The sequence below is a fragment of the Cryptomeria japonica genome, chromosome 6 (genome assembly GCF_030272615.1).
Source record: "Cryptomeria japonica chromosome 6, Sugi_1.0, whole genome shotgun sequence".
Taxonomy (NCBI): domain Eukaryota; kingdom Viridiplantae; phylum Streptophyta; class Pinopsida; order Cupressales; family Cupressaceae; genus Cryptomeria; species Cryptomeria japonica.
This window is the reverse complement of record NC_081410.1, coordinates 632,849,924-632,873,771: the sequence shown is the minus strand read 5'-3', so window position 1 is coordinate 632,873,771 and position 23,848 is coordinate 632,849,924.

Here is a 23,848-nt window from a genome sequence, read left to right as displayed (position 1 = left end):
AAATTGAATGAAATAGAGAATAAATCAGTTTTTTTTTTATTTTATCTTATTTTTAGATCAATTTCCTTTAAAATTGAGAAAAGCATCCAATCACATCAATTCACCTGGATTGTGCTTCCTCTTGGAAAATCTTGACCACTCATCATTATTTGATCTCAGTCGTTGGTTTCTTTCTGAATTTTCTATAAATTTAGGCTCATCTCTCATTCAAAAGATCTTGGAGGCTGGAGAATGTATTGTTACTATAATGTTTTTTCTCTAGGATTTCATTGATATATTGCATATTAATTATTTCATATTGATTAAATCATTTATCTTAATATTGCAAAAATCTTGCTAAATCAATATTGCATCCATCTAGCATTCATCATGTTCATATAGATAAAATCCTTCATCTTGATGTTGTCTAGTCACTGGTATTGCTTATAATCTGAGAGCAATCTTATACTCACATCTTTTAGAAGATAATGGGTCGATTTGTTATGGTTTTATTATTCATGATTATATTTGTCTAACCATGCATGTAATGACTTAATTGAAGTGTTGTGTATTGCAGATACAGATCCTTAGTCCACTTTTCACACACACAAAAGCATGTGTTGGAAAGAGACACTACATAGGGAATCAAATGTTGTCATTGATGGCTACTCTAGTCAAAGATCCTATCCGTAGTTCATAATTTTCTTATATCGGAAGTCATTTTGAAGATTTGGTTTAAGTCTAGCAAGATAGAGTAGAGCATCTGGCAGAATATAGTATTTTGGTTGAAATTTTATTTTTGTTGAATATTTTGTGTTGCGAAGCTAGATGAAGATAGTCAAATGTATGGAGTACCTTATTCTGAAATCTTAGCCTTTGGTGATGATTGTCGAGAGAGTTAGAAGATCTGGTGTACCGGTTTTTGGGTTAAACAGTGTGGTATGACTGTCTTTGATAGTTGATCATTGTGCGGAATTGATGGGGTAATTTTGGTTATTGTTTTTATGATTGAGGATGTTTAGTTGACATTTGGGAAGCATGTGGACAATTATTTTTGGTCAGTATATGCACTGGAGTTTGGATTGAGCCAACTATGTATGCACGTTTCATTATTTGTATAGTATTCTTGAAGCCGACATAAAGAGGACCTAATTTCATGTTGCGGATACATAAGACTGATGGATATGATCATTTTGGATATCGGTGAGTATGTGGAAAGGGTTTGTGATTGATTGTGCATAGTTTCACATGCACAAGTAAAGGATTTGTGCTTTGGAATATTGCAAATCAGTGGAGCATAGCAGTATAATAGAGCAGTGTGAGATTAAGTATTTTGTGCTTAACCATAACTATAATTTGTCATTTGCAGATTTTGTTTTTCAATTCACACATTCTAATTATGTTTTGTAAAATATATTGTAAGATAGTGAGTCTTCTCAGGGTTGTAGACCTTCTTTATTTTTGAGTAGTGACCTCTAGGCAGTGTGCTTGAATGCATGTGCATTCCCAATGTAATATTTCTCTACTTCTACAGAGTATATTTATATTATGGGTTCATCCCCATCGTGTTTTTTCCATTAACTAGGTTTCCACGTATAAAAATATTGGTGTTATGGTGTCATGGATATTTACTTTATGTGTTTGCATCTCTCTTTTGTTGATTTGTATTAAGTTCTTAAAGGATCAACTTAATATGGTTAAAAATTGCAAAACACTAATTCACCCCCTCCTCTCAATGTTCCTTGATTCCAACAATTGGTATCAGAGCCTAGTCCCTTGAAAGAAGTTTAAAAAATTGAGGAGGATCCAAGAACATGTTTCAATGGATTCCAATAGTCTTCAACATCATTTTCTTGTTGCACTTGATGATCTTGATCAATCCAAAGTTGAAGTCTGAGAACTATAAGGGAACCTTAATGATCCTAAGAACTTCATTTTGTTATTGAAAGATCAGCTAAACAAGTCAAGAGAAAAGATAAAGGAACTTTGTGACAAGCTGAAAGAGAAGGAAAGAAAATTCAAGGAAGATTATCATCTGAATCAAGCCCTGAAGGAGAAACCAGAATAATTTCATAAACTTGCAAAAGAAAAGGAAGCCTTGAGGAATAAGATGGAATCTATAGTGATGGGGTTGACAAAAGAGATTGCAGTTAGGAAGAAAAGTGAAGAGAACCTTGCTTAGTTATTAAAAGATAGATCTAATTAATGTTGTAGACTTGATTGTGAGAATGGCCAACTGAATCTTAACTTGCAAGAATCCAGACATCATAGGAAGAGATTGGAAAATAGATTCTTCTTCTTAGATATGATCTTGAAGTTCAAGATCAGTTCAACCAAACTAAATGAGATGCTTGAAAGCCAGAAGGATGCAAATGATAAAAGAGGTCTTGGATTTGAGAAAGGTGAAAGCTTGGATATAGTCAAAGAAATCCCAAGTCAGCAAATCAGAAGTTGAACTATAAAAGGTCTTTGGTAAGGCAACCTAATGCTCAAAATTTCAATGGTAACTATTTCGTTTGCAATAAATTTAGTGATAAGGCTAGTCAATGCAGAAATAGAATTAATCATAATGGTGAATCTTTCTCTAATAAATGTTTCAAATGCAACTCGTATGGACATAAGTCAAATGAATCTAGAAGTATGATGAATAACTTTCCAAATAGAAGGAATATCAGATGATATGCATCTGGTGTTAGGTCCCAGAGACAACTGAGAGGGGGGGGTGAATCAATTGTCCAATAAATTCACCAAAATTAACTTAAACAAAACTTAATGCTTAATGTCGGCAAACCAAACTTTATGGCGGTAGACAGTTTATCAGTTAATTACAGTACCGGTAAAGATTAATGCATGAAATAGAAAGACATTAACATTCACGACACATAACACAAATGTTTGTACGTGGAAACCCTATAAGGGAGAAAACCATGGTGGGAAGCCTTACCCACAATCAAATGATACTATTGCAGATAGCATGTGCATACAATATGGATTCTGCACTTGCAGAAAGGCTAGCTGCCTAGAGCTCACTGCTCAATCATAAAATGAGAGTCACACTGACTACAATTGGATGGTTAAATCTAATGATAATGTACTACTTAAAATAGCATCCTCATATGTTGGATTCAGTACTGGTTAAGTTTTGATTGCCTTCACAAAAAACCTTCCTTCAACCTTCAAATGATTTCTGTGTATATAGCTCTTCTTATTTTTGTGTATACCCTATTACAATTCTTTTTCCAATCGCATATCAATCTCACAAATGAGATCTTAAATTTATACCATAACCTAAGACCAATTGAATAGGTCGGCTCACTAAAAGATATTACAATAAAATTAATTACAAATAAATTGATATCTGATGCATGATGTCAGCTCAATGCATTTACAATAATCATAAATCATCTCCATAATGTGTCGTGCTGATCTAGAATAGATATGCCTACCGGTGTATATCCTAGACCTATTTGTTGGTAACAACAAATATGTAAACCCGAATAAACCAATAACCAAGTCATCAAAACCAAGTGATCAAATAATGTCTTTGACATATTCAAGTAGTCTCCAAGTCATTCCAAGTGTCGATGAACAATATAATCTACCGATGAACCACATATCAGTGACTGTGCATAAGTCTCTGACTTGCCGGTGAACATAACAAGAATATCCAAGTGCTGATAAGTGTTGACAAGTGATGACAGGTGTTGACATGAATGAAAAAATCATATCAACATATCCAAAATACCAACAATCTCCCCCTTTGGCATTGATGGCAACACAAGATGGAAAAACCATCAAAGTGTCAAAACAAAAATGCCAAAAACCAAAAACCAACAATCTCCCAAAGAGATCATTAACCAAAAATCAAAATACATAATGTCTCTCCCCTAGGAATAATCTCTTCCCAAAGATATCTCTCCCCAAAAATGTTTTTCCATAATATCTCTCCCCCTTTGACATCAAATGCCAAAGCATTATAAAAAATAGATTCAAATATAAAATACCAACTACTCCCCCTGAGAAGTAGCTCTCCTCATCAAAGCCAGAATAAAAGATTTCTTTGTTAATTCTGTGGGTTGATGACAAACATCAACTGTCTAAGTCTCTACCAGTGGGGGTAGGACTCCAAGTTGCTCTCTGAGATATTCAAAAGTCTCTTTAGGCAAAGGCTTTGTAAAAATATCTACAATCTGCTCTTTACTATTCACATAAACCAATTTCACTTCTTTTGATTCAACATTCTCTTTTAGAAAATTGAATTTGATAGAAACATGTTTAGTCTTAGAGTGAAATACTGAGTTCTTTGATATATCATTTTCTTCCATATTATCACAGTAAATAGTGTAGACGCATAAAAATGACCATATTCCTAAATGAATATTTTATGTTCATTTCCCTATTTAATTAAATCCAATTTAATTAAATTAATCACATTCTTCTATTTTATTAAGTAAATTGCTCGATTTATTTAAATAAAATTCACTATACCATTTAATGAATAAATCATTTTATTCAATTAAATCCCCCTAGCCACTTTTAATTAAATTCAAATTTAATTAAATAGTTATCCTAAATTGAATAAATCATATTTATTTAATTTCTCCAAATTGCAACCAAATTGAATGAAAATCATTTAATTCAATTAAATCCTATTATCCCCTCATCCACTTGCAAAATCCCAAACCCCTTCCTAACCCCTTCTAGAATCTTCTAATCGATTCTAATTAACCTAACCCTCCTCTAAACTTTGTCACATCCCTAAGCAAAGGGAGGTCACTTCTCAAATGGCCCAAAGTCTTGGATAACCATTGAAGGTTTTCAACCTTCAACCACCAAAAACCCTAAAGTCTTTGAAAACCATTAAAGGCTTCCAACCTTCAACCACTTAATCCACAAAGTCTCCAATAACCATTAATGGTTATTTCAAACCCTCCCACATGGTTAAAACATTTTTTTTGACTCAACCTCTACTCAACCCAAGGGTCTCATCAGGTCATTAATGCTTTGACCATGATTATCTCTTAATCATTTGCACAAAGGTTTATCTTTGGATTAGATCCTAATTCATTGGGTAAACCTAACTTAGACTTGACCCTTAGCCTTTAGATAACCATGAGGTCTCCTCAGGCCTTTAATGCCTCCAACCTCTTCTTTCAACCCAATCTGGTGTGGACATTTGTCACCATTTCATTGGTGCCAATTGTGCACATGGATCCCCAACTTTCAAACCTGGCCCTTGATTAAACCTTTCAATCTTGACCATCCATTGCCCTGTTTGTGCTATAAATAGAGCTCTCATTCCTCCATTTAAAACAATCATCTTTCAAATTTGAAGCATCACACTTATGCTCAAATTGTTTCAAGCTTTCATATCATTTTATATATGCTCTTCATTTAGCCTCTTTTAGATCAGAATTAATTATGAATATGCATGCTAGAGTAATTTATTTATCATTTTAGTTCAATCGTAGATTAAATATAGTATGCTAGGATAATCTCCATACTAACCTCGTCATCTTATCATTTAGTTTATTGCATTTCTAGCATCTCATCTAGCTTATAACACATCTCATATTAAAAACAGTTAAAATCTCTCTCGTTCTCATATTTGCCATCCCTAAACCATTTTGCTCAGTAATCTGAGAGCAAAACATTGGTTTGAGGGACATTGTGAGATAGAGAACCATGGGACCCTCCTTGGGAAGCTGAGTAACACATCGTTACTCCATAGCTTGCATCAAGAAGTCCTGTGTGTGTGTGTGGATTGGTATTTTACGTATTTTTCACATTTTAAATTCTAACAACCCACTTTTCCCACATACATTTCTGGCGCCCACCGTGGGGCCCGCACCCCAATAACCTATCATTTTTTGAATTTGAAGAGTTTTGCAGGTACGCGGGAAACTAGAATTGGAAGAAACATTTTAGCGCATCCGCCTAACAGTTTAGCGCTTCTAGCCTACTTTTTAGCGCGTGGGCTTTCTGTCTTAGAGCGTTCGAACTGTTCCTTAGCGCATAACACTATTGACAAATTTTCTTGTAGGTGTCGACGACGACGAAACACAGATCAGCGCTTCTGCCCGACAGATTAGCGCATGGACCCAAAGTTTTAGCGCTTCAACTCCATATTCTAGCGCGTATAAACAGACAGTTAGCGCATTGAAAATCAAACATTTCCCGACTTCAGACCGTGAAAAAACTAAACCACAGATCAGCGCTTCCACCAGACAGATTAGCGCATCAACCCAAAGTTTTAGTGCTTGTACTCCATCTTCTAGCGCATCTCAACAGACAGTTAGCGCATCGAAATTCAAAATTTCTCGAATAATAGACTGCGGGAAAACAAAACCATAAATTAGCGCATCCGAGAAACAGAATAGCGCATGGAAACTAAATAGTAGCGTATCCGAAAAGTATTGTAGCGCGTACAGTTTGTTCTGTAGCGCATCACAAACAAAACCAACAAAAAGATTTTGTAACCGAATGAAAAAAATTTAGACTTGTGGAAGTCCCCCGAAACAAACTAACAAATTTCTTTCTATTTGCAGGATTTTTAACAAGTTTCTTGCAGGAAAAGCGAGGAGATTTGTTTTTACAAGCAAAATGTTTTTCCTTTTTGTTGACCTCAAAAATCAAAATTTTCTTTGTTGATGATCTATTTTCCATAGATTAGATAATTATTGCTATAAAGGATTAAAAAAAGAACATCATGCTTATTGGAGCAACATCTCCAATTAGAAGTTAGCAAATTATTGTCTTGAGGGTTAAAAAGAACAACTTGATTGCCTTGTCTCGAAAGTGGAAGGTATATGCTCTCCCCTTAACTGGGTGACCAAAAAGCCACACCACTCTTATGCTTTCAGTGTTTCAAGCAATAAAACCTTTAGCAGGCCTGCCTTCCCGAGGAGTTGCACTCAACTCTTAAAGTCGTTTATGGCCGGTGTGAAGGGAACGACCTAAGTGGGGAACGGCTTTGACGCCAAGAATTCCAACCCACTATAATCAAATGTGGAAAGTGACAAAAGTCCTTTTCAATGGTTGCGCGCAGCGATTAGCCTTCCCCCAGTATCCTTGAGATACGTAAAGCCTTTGTTCTAAAGGTTGGGAAGCCTCCTGAGGGAGTTTATCACTGACGGCCGAACGAGAAGCCTGATTAAGAACCTTAGCATTAGAAACTTTGAGTTGAGTCAGTATCCAAACATTTGTAACATCATAGTGCAAGGGTGGGGAAGAATCCGCCCACAAGATTACTCACCATATATCTCCCAAGATAACTACTCAACTGTGAAGCAATTCACTTTGGGTTAACTTCTGGCAAAAGGCAAAAAAACGGGCGCCCTCTAGGGGGTGACACGGGTGTTTGAGCTGACGGAGTGTCGAGACTAGTGAGCTATGATGTTGCTTATGACCCTTGAATAAAGAGTCTTTTTGAAGTGTTTATCTTGTATCCAACCTGTTAAAACATTGGGGATTTGAACACATCCTCGACAGAACATACACTTTATGTTAGATTAAGTGAAATGATTGTACTTTGTGTGCCGTGCTTACATTTTGTATTTCAGAAAATCATTCATCCTACTTAAAAATTCTCTCAACAAAAATCAAGAACATCACAAAGACACCAAAAGGAAAAATCAGGGCAGTTTAGCGCGTAGGAACAACATATTAGCGCGTCAAACAGTTATTTTAGCGCATCTGCAGAACAAAATAGCGCGTACCACAAAAACAGTAGCGTTTCAACTGAAAAGCAAAACAGAAACCAATCTTTTAGCGCATACAAAACATATTCTAGCGCGTATTAAGAATCTTTTAGCGCATTAACAGAAACATATAGCGCGTGAAAGTCACAGTATAGTGCGTGAAAGCCACAGTGTAGCGCGTGATTTTCCAAAAAACTTCACAGCAAATTTTGAAACAGCCTTTTTTAGCGCGTGGAACAAATAGCTTAGTGCGTAGAATTCCTGTTTTAGCACATTAACCAAACCAGTCAGCGCGTGGAAAATACAGTCTAGCGCGTGCATATTTCACAGTCAACAAAACAAAATTTTCCAGAATCAATGTTTTAGCGCGTAACCAGGGGCAGAGTAGCGCGTGGGTAAATAGTTTTAGTGCATTGAGAAAATTTACTAGTGCATTGAACACCTGTTTTAGCGCATGAGAAAAAGGAGAAAAACAGAGAGTTGAAAAAACCAAAAATTTTGAAAATTTCAAAATATTTTAAAACACAGTTTTTCATCAAAAAACGTCTTTTATCAAACCCGAGTGACAAAAACAAGCCATAAAACTATTTCTCAAGTCCAATTTGTGTCAAACAAGGTTGTCCAAATCCAAAAACGAATCGAGCAATATAGGACGTCTTTCCTATCATAATCCAGAAACTTTTCATCATCAGTATCAATTCAATCCTTTAAACATCTTACGGATTTTATCTCAAAAACACTTGTCTAGAAATTTTTCCAAATTGTCAAATCCAGTTTCCAGAGCGGGAAACTCTTATCCATATCATTTGACACGCTTTATCGTGAAGGGGCAGCTAAACCTTCATCCTGATAAAGTAAGATTTGAAATTTTTGAAACAAGAATCAATTGAATCCAAACAAATCAAAGGAAATCATTGATCACTCATGCATGACTAATCCCCACATTCTGAAAAGAAAGAACCTCTATCGTAACATCACGTTGAAGAAACAACAACCTAGCTTTTCCAAATTCATCAAGAGAAATAAATTTTTATACATCAATCGTCAACTCTTCAAATCCCATCGGGTATTTCTTCATCACGTCAAACGTTATATCCAAAACAAATCCAGCGAATTTGACAAAGAACCCCTGAAAACAAGAGCATACTGTCAAAAGTCTGCTTTTAATCAAAAGATAAACCACGGAGGAAAGATCAATCCAGCATTCCTACCTGACGAGTGCATCACATATAACACATCTAGACCAGAACCACCAACGCCAGAGCACAACATCAACACGGACTTTGTTCCTTTCATCACTGAAAGTTTCTATTGAAATGCCTGTCACTCGCTCTCAACGAAACAAACAAAGCGAAACACCCGCGGAATCAAGTATGAATCACAGATTATCAAATCCTTTTGAAGTTCCATCATCAGAAGATCCTGAAATTACTGACGCAATTCTTCAAGAATGCCAAGAAAATCCTTCATTCCAAAAACTCATCGAAAAACTCATGGAAAATGACAAAGAAAAATATCTACTTATGCTTACAAGCAAAGGTATCAAACTTCCTAAAGATTTTGACGCAAACATCTTTCAAACAGGATCTCAACAATACACATATCAAGAACAACAAAGGGAAGAAGAGACTCGCATACCTGAACAACATATTCCAGAACAACATATACCAGAAATGCGAGTACCTGTATTTGAAACCCTAGAACAACGCATACCATTTACTGCACCTTTTCAGTTGAGAACAAATACGAGGGAAGAACTCTTCCCTCGGCAAGATAATGCACCCTTGGTTGCTCTTACTCAACAGATGCAAATGTTGCAAAGACAAATACACGATATGCAACAAGGGACAACAGTGCGGTACTCTATAAACGAAATCTGTCCTTATCCATTTGACAGAAGCTTAAACATGATACCTTTTCCTCCAAACTCAGACATTCCCAAATTTGATAAATATGATGGGAAAGGTGATCCTCGAGATCATGTTCGAGAATTTTGCACTATGAGTCTTGAATTTGCTCATAATGACACTTATCTGATGCGGTTATTCCCAAGAAGCCTAGGAGGACAAACAATGGAATGGTTATCCAAGATTACACCACCTGTTAGATCATTTGACGAATTGGTTAACAAGTTCATCACCCATTATTCTTACAACATCCAACATGCCATAAACATGTTAGATATCTGCAACACCAAACAAAAGAACAATGAAACCTTCATGTTATTCCTTCAACGTTGGTGACGCATGGTATCAAGGTATCCTCGAGATATTCCTGAAAAAGAGAAAATGGACATCTTCATTGATAATTTGAATGGAGAAATGAGTTACAGACTCAAACTTCAATGCATACCATCTTTTGACAAATTAATCGAAAATGGCATCCAAGTAGAGGAAGCTTGTGTCAAAAAGGGAACACTCAAGTTCTACAAAGAAGGAACAAACTCATCAAACTACAATAACCAAAACAATACCAATCTAGACAAAACTCAATTTTGGACTCAAAACAAAAACAAAGGCAACAATGAATCATATAATCCTAAATCTAAGCAACCAGTGCTTGCCTTATCGGGAAATACTCAAAATACAAAAAATCCTAAAAATACTACTCCCAGTACTAATACATATGCACCAAACAATGCTCAAGGAAAACTCAATACCAACAATGCCAACGATAATCAAAACAAAAACCTGAATCCAGGGCCTAACAACAACTCACGCAACAACACCAACAATTTCCATAAGCGTATCTTCACACCATTGGGCCAATCATTAGAGTCCGCATTCAGAGAGCTGTTAGCAAACAAGGTTCTTTCTTTACCTCCAATCAACAATTATGAACCCCCAATCAAACCACCTTGGTGGAATGATTCACACTATTGTGATTTTCATCAAAACAAAGGTCATAGATAGAACAAATGAATGCATGAGATTGAAACACATAATCCAAGACATGATTGATCGAGGTGACTTAACGGTGGACGGTCTCAAAACAAATAATGATCACGAAGCCTTCAAAGATCCTCTTCCAAATTATAACAAAGATGGAGCATCCACTTCAAATGATACCCGCGGAGCTCGTATTAATCACATCTACAACAACACAATCAATCACATATCAGTCGATGACCATCAAGTCAATGTTATAACCATTCGAGATAAACGTGATCATGAATCTGTCAATGTAACTACCCGGACTCAGAAATATGTCTTGAAGGGACATACTGCACCTTCAACTACCACACCAAAGATCCAATACGACTTAGTTAATCAACTGCGCAAGACTCCGGCTCAGATATCTATCCTGGAATTGTTGAAACTATCTCCAAGACACAAAGACATATTGGAGCAAGCACTCTTAGAAACACATGTACCTCAAAATCTGGATACAGACAGATTTCAAGCTATGGTGGCCCACATGACAGAGTCTCATAACCTCACCTTCTCAGAGCATGATAATATTTCATTAAATCATCCGCATAATACTCCTCTACATATTGAAGTCATTGTTTTCAAACACCGTGTCAAAAGAGTCTTAATAGATGGAGGAGCCGGACTTAATATATGTACTTTAAAGCTTATCCGTGCACTAGGTTTCTCAGAAGAATCTATTGATCCTTGTAAAAGGATTACCATAAAAGTGTATGATGATGAGGAAAGGTCCTCTAAAGGAACAGTGATATTGCCTATTCAGGTAGGACCAGTGCAAAAAGATACTATATGTCAAGTTTTAGATATTGATCTCACCTACAATATCTTATTAGGCCGACCCTGGATACATGAAATGCAAGCAGTACCTTCTACATACCACCAGTGTGTCAAGTTTCCTCATGATGGACAGGAAATCTCCATATCAGCTGATCACAATCCATTTCAACATTGCAATGCAATGGGGGCAGCCCAAGACAATTTGGTTCCTTATAACAGAGAAAAGCAGCGGTCTCCAACATCTGATCCACCAACCGTAAAATCCAACTCCTTATGGGGAGATTTCAAATAGAAAATACAAATCAAAGACCAAGGCATGGGCGAATACTCTATGGAGCCTTTGTGTTTGACCAGATTGCCGACATCACCTAGATCCCATGGTTTACCTACTATATCAACACATCTGGCAACTCAACCCATAACTAAATTTAATGGTACCTTCATCCAATTGGGGACTCTAGCACATGAATCAGAAGATAAAGATATTCTTAACTGGCTATACAAAGATGAAGAAGAAGCTAATAGAGCGGCCGCTCTAGACATTGTTCTACCAACACACCTGTATGGAAAAGGCTACTTGATCATGCAACAAATGGGATATGGCGGTAAAGGACCTATTGGGAAACGCCATGAAGGAGTCACTGAACCTATAGATCTTCCTTCACAACCTAGTAGAAATAAAGCAGGATTAGGTTCTAAATTCACTTTCCTATTGAAAAGGCCGCCTCATACAAATGCAAAACCTCAATGGAAAGAAAAGAAGAAATACAAAGAAGAATCATGGCAGGAAGCTCTCTTTGAATCAGCCGAAATAATCCGCAAGGCAAGAGAACGTCAAGATCAGAGGATGCATCAGGGAAAGCTTTTGAATCATAAGAAGGCCATATTTGCAGCAGTAGCTCATATTCACACACCAGTGGCTCAAGAACCAATCCTATCCTCACAAGCACCCATCATTCCTCCACAAGGAAGCACAATCTATGAACAAATCCAAAATGTAGAAGATGGATCAGATACAGAATCAACACAAAATGTCAAAATAGTATCTATCATCAAGGATTTATTTTCGCCATACAACATACCTGTCTACAACACAGATAGAATTTGGGATGATGACTATGAGACAGATTCAAATGAATATGAATGGGGTACCTGTTCAAATACTACTACAAATATCCCAGATGATACTGATTTCATATCCATTTCTCAAGAAGAACATAACGTAGAAGATAGACCTCTCGAATTTGGACCACAACATATCTATGATGTTCAGGAAAGCGAACAGAAATATTACGAACAAGTCTATGTAGAATATGACACCATCGAAGACCTCGATAAAACCCTAAACTTCTTTAAAAACAAGACCCATCATGATGATAACTCTATTCTAACACTTACAGTAGTTGAACTTGACCCGCCTAATGATTCCTTACCACTTGTCTTCCCTGATCTCATCGACTGGACTGAACCTGAGACTCATGATATCCCAATTTTTCCAAATGATGAATCTATTATCCACTACCTATGTACCGTAAATCCCGAAACAGGCTCTGCCAGTGAACCACATAACGACGTTTGTTCTTCAGGGAGTGCCAAGTCTCTCAGTCGCAAAAATGAATCAAATAATGAACCTAATGCTGAAAACCAGTCAATGGCAGCAATGGCTCCCAAAAGAGTAAAAATAAAGGACGTATCGGAGGGTGAAAACCTTTTTAAGGCACCTAACGATGGGAGACTTGACACTCTTCTTGAACATTTTCATGAACGATCACCCATATTGATTGAGCCCACTCAATCAATCAACATTGGTACCACTGAAGCAACCAGAAATATACATCGTGCAGAATCTCTGACAGAGGAGGAAAGATCGGCATTCATCATCTTCTTTAAAGGACAGCAAATTAACTTTGCCTGGTCATATGCTGATATGCCTGGAGTGGATCCACACCTAATCATGCATCACTTGTCCATCTCTGCGGGGGTCAAGCCAGTCAAGCAGAAACTACGAAAGATGAATCCACAGATAGTACTCATGGTCAAAACAGAATTAAAGAAATTATTAGATGTCGGATTCATTCGACCTATTGACTATGCAGAATGGATTTCTAACATAGTTCCAGTCTCAAAACCAGATGGTAGTATCAGAATATGCACTGACTTCAGAGATGTCAATAAAGCTTGCCCAAAGGATGACTTTCCTCTACCAAGTATCGATATAATTGTAGATCTCACAGCAGGCCATGCAATGCTCTCATTAATGGACGGTTTCTCAGGCTATAATCAAATCAAAATAGCTCCTGAAGATCAAGACAAAACAGCATTCACCTGTCCTTGGGGAACATACTGTTGGAATGTAATGCCTTTTGGCTTAAAGAATGCCGGAGCCACTTATCAAAGAGCAATGACAACAATATTCCATGATATGATGCACACATTCATGGAAGACTATGTGGACGATTTACTAGCAAAATCTTTCACCAGAGCTGAACATCTTGGCATCCTAACAAAGATCTTTGATCGGTTGCAGAAATTCAAAGTCTGACTCAACCCTAAGAAGTGTGTCTTCGGGGTTACATCAGGCAAGTTACTAGGTTACATTGTCTCAGCTAAAGGTATTGAAGTTGATCCAGCAAAGGTACAAGCCATCATGGATATGCCACCGCCAAAGAATATCAGTCAACTTCGATCTCTCCAAGGGCGACTTCAATCTATCAGGCGATTCATCGCTCAACTAGCAGACAAAAGTCTTCCATTTAACCATTTGCTACACAAAAATGTGCCATTCAAATGGGAGACCAAATGTGTCGAATCTTTTTACCAAATTAAACAGTACCTGATGAATCCACCAGTCCTAGTACCGCCAATTGCAGGAAAGCCTCTTATATTGTATATATCAACGACAGATGTTTCACTGGGGGCATTATTGGCATAGGAAGATCAACAAGGAAAGGAACGCGCCATATATTACATCAGTAGAACATTGAATGGCTATGAGCTCAATTATACATTCATTGAAAAGGCTTGCCTAACAGTTGTTTTTGCATCTCAAAAATTCCGACATTATATGCTAGCACACACTATCAAGCTAGTAGCCAAAATTGATCCTCTCAAGTATCTACTCAGCAAGGCAGCTCTCACAGGCCGATTGGCTAAATGGGTTATGATTCTCAGTGAATTTGACATCCACTACACAGAAAGACAAGCCATCAAAGGACAAGCAATTGCAGATTAGCTGGCTGAAGCACCGCTACCAGGAAAACAAACCATGGACATTGACTTTCCAGACAGGGACGTTTTTGCTCTCTCCTCCAAACAATGGACCCTATACTTTGATGGATCCTATACACAACATGGTTCAGGGGCCGGCATTCTATTCATCACCCCTGAAGGATACACTATGCCGAGATCATACAGGCTTATGTTTCCCTGTACAAATAATATGGCTGAATATGAAGCATTGGTCATAGGCATCAAAATGGCTGTCGAGTGGAAAATCACAGAATTAAAGGTCTATGGAGACTCACAATTAGTCATCAATCAGATCAACAACAACTATCAAACAAAAGATGATAAGTTACTACCCTACAAACGGATGGTGGATGACTTCAAGCAGTATTTTGTGCACATCACCTTTGTACAAATACCAAGGTTAAATAACAAAGCAGCCGATGCAATGGCTATGATCGCTTCATTACTACAAATTCTAGAACAACAGAGTCGTTATGAGTTCCTGGTAGAGCAACTGTTCTCCCCCGCCTATGACCACTCTGAATCCCATGTTATATATGCCTTAATCGGTTCAGATTCTCCGTTATATGGACCAATATATGACTACCTCAAGCATAATATCTTACCCATTGACCAATCCCGTAACCAAAAATGTAACTTTATCCGACAAGCTGCCCGTTACACCCTTACCGCTGATACCTTATATCGTCGAGGTCTAGATGGTACTCTTCTTCGTTGTCTTGATCGTAATGATTCTGATTCAGCTTTACACGAGCTTCATGAAGGTATTTGTGGCACACATTCGAGTGGCACTACTCTTGCTAAAAAGCTTCTCTGCATGGGATACTACTGGCCTACAATGGAGAAAGATTCATATCACTTTGCCAAGAAATGTCCTAAATGCCAAATCCATGGCAATCTGATACATGCACCAGCACAGGAACTGCAGCCCTTTACAACATCATGGCCCTTTTGTCAGTGGGGATTGGATCTGGTAGGCAAAATACATCCTTCATCTTCAAATGGACACAAGTTCATTATAACTGCCACAGAATACTTTACCAAATGGATTGAAGCAATCTCCATGACCACAGTGACTGGGAAACAAATTGCCTCTTTTATCCTGAATTATCTCATCTGCAGATATGGTATTCCAAGTTCAATCGTCACAGATAATGGACGACCTTTCAAAAACCAAGATGTGTAGGAACTATGTGAAAAATTCAAAATTCAGCATAGGTTTTCTACACCATACTATCCACAAGGAAATGGTCAGGCAGAAGCATCTAACAAAACGATCCTAAAAATCCTCAAGAAAACGGTGAATGATGCAGGCAAAGATTGGCATGTACAACTCAATCCAGCTCTTTGGGCCTACAGGACTAGCATCCGCACACCTACAGGGGCAACACCATATTCCTTAGTATATGGATCAGAGGCTATTTTACCCTTGGAGGTAGAAATTCCATCTCTTAGAGTCTCTTTGAAAGGTTTGATTCCAGATGAAGAGTATCGAGTCAACCGACTGCAAGAATTGGAACTATTAGATGAAAGACGCCAACATGCTTATACTCATCTCAAAGCATATCAGCAACGCATGTGCAGGAGCTACAATCATAAGGTCATTCCTCGTAACTTCAAGATTGGTGATCTAGTCTTAAAAGAAAATCCAAGAAACCAGCAAGATAGAGAAAAGAAAGGGAAATTTGAACCTAACTGGTTGGGTCCCTATGTCATCATTTCAGTCTATGGATCAGGTGCCTATCAGCTAACAAATTCTAAAGGAGATGTGCTTGATGATCCAACTAACAGCATTCATCTAAAGAAGTACTATACTTAAGGTAGTCTAGTGCACGGAAAACGCCAAAAACAAATAAAAAATATATATATATATATAAATAAAAAATCCAGAAAAAGTCAAAACACAAAGTACAATAAAAACAAATGGTGAAAACCTGGTAAACAGGCGCCCTTGTGAAAGGCCGGCTCCTTTATCTATATCCATGTCAGTTTATTCATCAAAACACTATCGGCCATTGCCCGACACTTAGCATCTATCCATCCAGGACATACTTAGCGTAGTCACTATCCTGAGTTATTCATCTATTCTCTTATCGTATTTCACCATGGCTTGGAAATCACTGTACATAATCATATCTAGATGAACACTCATCTAGGGGCATTAAATTGTTCAAAAACTTGCAAACATTCAAAGACATTCCAACTATTGTAAAACCTCAGACACAGGACATCCAACAAACACACTTCATCACAAACAACCAAAACACGAACAATACACAAAAATCTCAAGGATGGATGATTTTCTGAAGTACTCAATGTTGCATTATCACATTAAAGTCTGGATTATTTTGCATTTTGAACTTTTTAAATAAATTGGAATCTTCTCCTTATCTCATCAAAAGCTTCAAAAGCCGGAGATCATGAGGACCTTCCAACATTTTCTTAGTCTTCTGTCTGGGAGGCGATCACTTGTACTGTGTGGATATTTGCCTCGAGACGTGATCCATATCACTGAAGGCCTGATTCCATTTCACGCATATAAATGATCTAATCTTGTATGTTTATGCAATACGCACTCAGGTCATCCTGGTTCAATTATACCTTGACGCTTGTGCTATCTTGCAAAATTAAAAATCATGTAAATTTTACTCAGGTCATTATGGTTCAATTATACCATTATGCTTGCATAAATTTTCAACATATCCAAAAAAATCAAACAAAGCTCCATGATGATATTTACAAAGAAAGCAAATAAATGGTTCTTTCGGATGGCAAATACAGAGTGAGAGATGCTCCAAAAACAATTAATTGCATATCATGTTACAATTAATGGCATACCATTTTACAATTAGTTGTATGTCATTTTTACATATCATTTTGCATCATTATTACATCATTTTACATGTAGCAGCATATTAAAATCATATATCTCATTTTCAAGATACATCTCACAGCATACAAAAACATACATCCTGCATCATACATTACATCATATATATAAGCATTACATCATCATATAAAAAGGAAGTGATACACATAAAACATGCATCCATAAACACATCACATCGGTCAAAAATGGTGCTGTATATATATATCTCTCAAAAAAATGATCAAAATCTACAAAATGTGTCACAACTGTGTCCAGTACAAAGAATACACTGCTCAAAATACAATAGAGACTGTGTCTCTCAAGTATGACTATCCCCTGATGGAGATGGTCTAGCTCCTGATGCACCTGCTCCTGGATCTCCAGGAGGATCCTGTCTGGCTCCTGAAACACTCGCATCCGGATCGGCAAGCGGGTCCTATCCCACTGGCCCTGTCACTCCACGGCTCTCAGATCGTGTCCCAGTAGTTCGAGATCGACTCGATCTCGACTGTGCAAAGCTCTCGACACGCCGCTCTCTAGGCACTGCCGCCTCATAGTGACGCCTATAGTATGCAGCCTCCTGCACACTCCGTGTCAGCTCTCTAAGGGTGTCTCTCAAGGGACCACCCGCCGCTGCTCTCTGTACGGTCACCAAGGCCTTCTCTGCTCGGCCCCGCCGCTCCATCTCAGTATCTCTCTCAGTGGTCAACTGAGATATCTGCCGCTGATACGTCAAAATCTGTGCCTGTAGCTGCTGCATAGTGATCTGTAGCGTCCAGATCTACGCATCCTCTACGTGACCCGGCACTCGAACCCGTAGTGGTACCTGTGCTGGCGCCACTCCCCCCACTCGGCCTGTCCTAGGTACAGGAGGTGGAAGTATATCTATCCTCCTCCTCTGTACTGGCCTCCCCACCTCCTCCTCTCCTCCCACTGCCACTAATACCTCTGTAACTCTCCCCTCTCTCCCGGCTCCAATGGCCAATCCACCCCTCCCCCTCTCAATCCGACCCTGCCGCACTGCCCTCTGCACACCTCTCCCTCTCCTCCCCCCTCTATCTCCACCATCATCCCCATCATCCCCCTCATCTCCCCCATCTCCCTCCTCTCCATCCGAATCAAAAACCGGTCTCATCTCCTCTGGATCTGAGATCCTCGCAACAGCCCAAGCAGCAAATAAATGAGCAAACTCGTCCGTCATGCCAACATCCTATATCTCTGGGGCATAGTCCCAGATCTGTCCAGCCAAACCGGTAAACTCCTCAATGGCCATGGCACTGTCAATAGTCGGCCCCCAATCGGCCACATCTTGCTGCCGCCGTGCGTATAGGCACGCCCCCTGTGGAATCCCCTGTTGTCTCCCGAACTGCCTCAAAACTCGGGTAACCAAAAACCGCTCTATAACGAATGGAGTCCTCCCGATCAGATACCTCATCATAAAAATGAAAGGCATCTCCATCCCATCCTCTGCCCACACCTCACAGCCTGTATACGGTCTCCAGGTGACCGTATCTATATCATCGAACACCCTCCTCCAGTGCTCTAGTTTGCCCAGTTTACGCTGGACAACTAGGCCTCTATAACCATAAGCATAGGCCGCCCCTACGGGCCTATCCCTTTCTACCAGTGGCCTCGCTGCTGGAATGTGCTCCCAGCACCATACCTGTAAAAGGGTCACCCCTGCTGATAAACTCCCATATCTGAGGTATACCACCTCATGCAGGCTCCTGTAGAGGTGGGCCAGCATCGCTGACCCCCATGCAAATCTCCGGCCCTGTGTGACCATCTGCTCCAGAACCAGCCCCCATCCCACTGAAAATCCCTTTGACCTGCGATCAGGACAAAGGAATCCTCCAATAAATCCTGCCAATACAGATGGCAGCGGTGCATAATCCAGATCCAGGAACTCCTGCCACGGGATCTCATAACCGCAGACACTCTCATCATGAAAAATCCGGCGCAGTGCCTCTGTGCCGCCCTCCTCTGTCTGCTCATAGGGCAATATGGCTCCTACCACAGGAATGCGCAGAATGTGATAACAGTCCTCTGGCATCACGGTCATCTCTCTCGTAGCAAAATGGAAGGTGTTCGTATCGCTGTGCCACCTCTCCGCCAAAGCTGTCAATAGTCCCCGGTTCACAGTGAACCGCGGCATATCTAAAAGTGAGGTCAATCCACATCGCTCAATAATGTCCAAGTCTGCCTGTGACAGACGCGGTATCAATGTCCATGGTCTCAGGAATCTCTCCCTCGACTGCACAATGCCCAATCGCTCCTGTCAACAAACAAAACATATCCAATATCAGATTCCACATCAACAAAAAGATATCAAAATAAAACTTACATCAAAAACATGCAACAAATTTGCTCATCTACATCAAGTTCAAAAACCTATCATTTCATATCAACTTGTAACACAACTCAAGTTCTCAAAAACCATATCAAAACTTGTAAAACAACTCAAGTACCACAATCACAAACTTGTAAAACAACTCAAGTTTCCCACCCATATCAGCTTGTAAAACAACTCAAGTTTCCAACCCATATCGGCTTGTAAAACAACTCAGGCTTTCATACACATTGAACTTGAAACAGACAACGCAAATACATCAGTTTCTGATCAAAACAACAGCTTGATATCTATACATAACTTGGAAACATTCACATCAAAACAAGTTATACAAATACTCATATTGGATACGACATCAAAAACACGACAGGCACGCAAAAAACACAACTTTTCCAATTCGGCCAAAACACAAATTTTTTATGCATGCGCTAAAATAGACCTTAGATGCGCTAAAACAGACCCATGCACTAGGCTGCTTGTCCTACGCGCTAACCTATCTCTCTTATGCGCTAAATTCCATCCATGCGCTATCCTTTTCTACCTGTGCGCTATCCAATTTATCCTATGCGCTAGACTCTGTCTACGCGCTACTATTTTCCTCCCACGCGCTACTCAAATTAACCTATGCGCTAGACTATATCTATGCGCTAATCTGTCCTACCTAAGCGCTCCTCTTTTCATCCTATGCGCTAGGTTTACCCTACGCGCTAAACCCCTTTGCCTAGGCGCTACCCTTTCAGCCCTATGCGCTAGATTATGCCTACGCGCTAAAATCCTTGTTTCATGCGAACTTCTGCGACTCCTGTGCGCTAGGTTAGTCCTACGCGCTACCCTGTTCCTCCAAAGCGCTGCTAAACGCATTACCTGCGCTATTCTACGTCGACGCGCTAACCCAGATCGACTATGCGCTAACAAAATACTTTCGGACGCAACCTATCAATTGACTTCTATGCGCTACTGTTTCCTTCGTATGCGCTATTTTACGTCCTAGACGCGCTAAAACGATTTATCCGAATTTGAAAATTCAAAAAACACCTAAAAACGACAAAATAAAAAATCAAAAAGGGGTCAAAAACGTTGACTTACTGGTGGTCCACGCACGGCTGGTCTCCGGTACCTCCAAACGCGCTCGAAACGGTGTCTGTTATACGGAATAGGCATTTTCTCTCCAGAGCAAATTCTCTTTTCTTCAAAGTCAACAAGCACAAATGAATTCAAATCAAGCCCTTTTCCCCTTTTATAGGAGAAAAATGAAATTAGGGTTAACTAACTGGGCCTGTAATACGGTCGCGGTCTCCCCTATACCAAAACATTTGTAATTTATCGGGAGATGAATCAATTTACACACTAACTACACACATGAAATCCTACACATCATACGAACGTCATCAATTTAAGTCAGAAATTTTCCAAACAAAAAAATATTGATTCATCTCCCGAGGGGGCATCACATCAAACATCGAATCTGGGGCATCACATCAAATCTGGGGCACGACTGGCAAATCAAAAGAGCGACACAAAAATTGCATTTGATCATAAAAACACAAAAACACATCATTTTCTTTGAATTAACATGTGCACACACGTCACTTCAAAGAGGGGCAAAATGTAGACGCATAAAAATGACCATATTCCTAAATGAATATTTTATGTTTATTTCCCTATTTAATTAAATCCAATTTAATTAAATTAATCACATTCTTCTATTTTATTAAGTAAATTGCTCGATTTATTTAAATAAAATTCACTATACCATTTAATGAATAAATCATTTTATTCAATTAAATCCCCCTAGCCACTTTTAATTAAATTCAAATTTAATTAAATAGTTATCCTAAATTGAATAAATCATATTTATTTAATTTCTCCAAATTGCAACCAAATTGAATGAAAATCATTTAATTCAATTAAATCCTATTATCCCCTCATCCACTTGCAAAATCCCAAACCCCTTCCTAACTCCTTCTAGAATCTTCTAATCGATTCTAATTAACTTAACCCTCCTCTAAACTTTGTCACATCCCTAAGCAAAGGGAGGTCACTTCTCAAATGGCCCAAAGTCTTGGATAACCATTGAAGGTTTTCAACCTTCAACCACCAAAAACCCTAAAGTCTTTGAAAACCATTAAAGGCTTCCAACCTTCAACCACTTAATCCACAAAGTCTCCAATAACCATTAATGGTTATTTCAAACCCTCCCACATGGTTAAAACATTTGTTTTGACTCAACCTCTACTCAACCCAAGGGTCTCATCAGGTCATTAATGCGTTGACCATGATTATCTCTTAATCATTTGCACAAAGGTTTATCTTTGGATTAGATCCTAATTCATTGGGTAAACCTAACTTAGACTTGACCCTTAGCCTTTAGATAACCATGAGGTCTCCTCAGGCCTTTAATGCCTCCAACCTCTTCTTTCAACCCAATCTGGAGTGGACATTTGTCACCATTTCATTGGTGCCAATTGTGCACATGGATCCCCAACTTTCAAACCTGGCCCTTGATTAAACCTTTCAATCTTGACCATCCATTGCCCTGTTTGTGCTATAAATAGAGCTCTCATTCCTCCATTTAAAACAATCATCTTTCAAATTTGAAGCATCACACTTATGCTCAAATTGTTTCAAGCTTTCATATCATTTTATATATGCTCTTCATTTAGCCTCTTTTAGATCAGAATTAATTATGAATATGCATGCTAGAGTAATTTATTTATCATTTTAGTTCAATCATAGATTAAATATAGTATGCTAGGATAATCTCCATACTAACCTCGTCATCTTATCATTTAGTTTATTGCATTTCTAGCATCTCATCTAGCTTATAACACATCTCATATTAAAAACAGTTAAAATCTCTCTCGTTCTCATATTTGCCATCCCTAAACCATTTTGCTCAATAATCTGAGAGCAAAACATTGGTTTGAGGGACATTGTGAGATAGAGAACCATGGGACCCTCCTTGGGAAGCTGAGTAACACATCGTTACTCCATAGCTTGCATCAAGAAGTCCTGTGTGTGTGTGTGGATTGGTATTTTATGTATTTTTCACATTTTAAATTCTAACAACCCACTTTTCCCACATAGAAATAGTTATAGGTTCCTTGCATTTTACCTTTATGTCCTTCAACATTTGTTTGATCCATAATACGTGTGTACAATTAGTTGTTGCTGCAACATATTCTGATTCTGTTGTTGATAGACTTGTACAACTTTGTTTCTTTCTCAACCATGAAATTAGTTTGCTAGCAAGAAAAAATGCTTCGTCGATGATGATTTTTCTATCATCCACATCTCCTACCCAATTAGCATCTGTGTATGCACATAAGTCAAAATTTTCATCTCTAGGATACCATAAACCAAGATTTGTAGTGCCTTGAAGGTACCCAAAAATCCTTTTCATTGTTGATTCATGATTTTCTTTAAGATTACTCTGAAATATTGAAATAATACATACTGCATTCATAATATCAAGTCTTTTTTATGTCAAATATAGTAAACCTCCTATCATAGACTTGTATCTAGTCAGATTAACAGGTGTTGATTCATCCTTCAAATATAATTTATCAGTTGTAGTCATAGGTGTGCTTACCGGTTTACAATTTTGCATGCCAAATTTCTTTAGTAATTCCTTCAAGTACTTAGATTGACATAGGAATATACCTTTATCAGTTTGTGAAATCTACAATCCTAAAAAGAATTTTATCTCTCCAATCATAGACATTTCAAATTCTTGCTGCATTTTGTTAGAAAAGTCTTTACACAATCCATCTTCTCCTCCAAAGATTATATCATCAACAAAAACTTCAATAACCAAGATGTCATCATTAATCACTTTGTAGTATAGATTGTTGTCAACATTACCTTTAGTGTATCCAAGCTTCAAAAGATATTTGTCCAATCTAGCATACTAAGCTCTAGGAGTTTGTTTTAGACCATATAAAGCTTTCCTTAACCTGCAAACCATGTCTTTGTTATCTGTCAAAGAAAATCT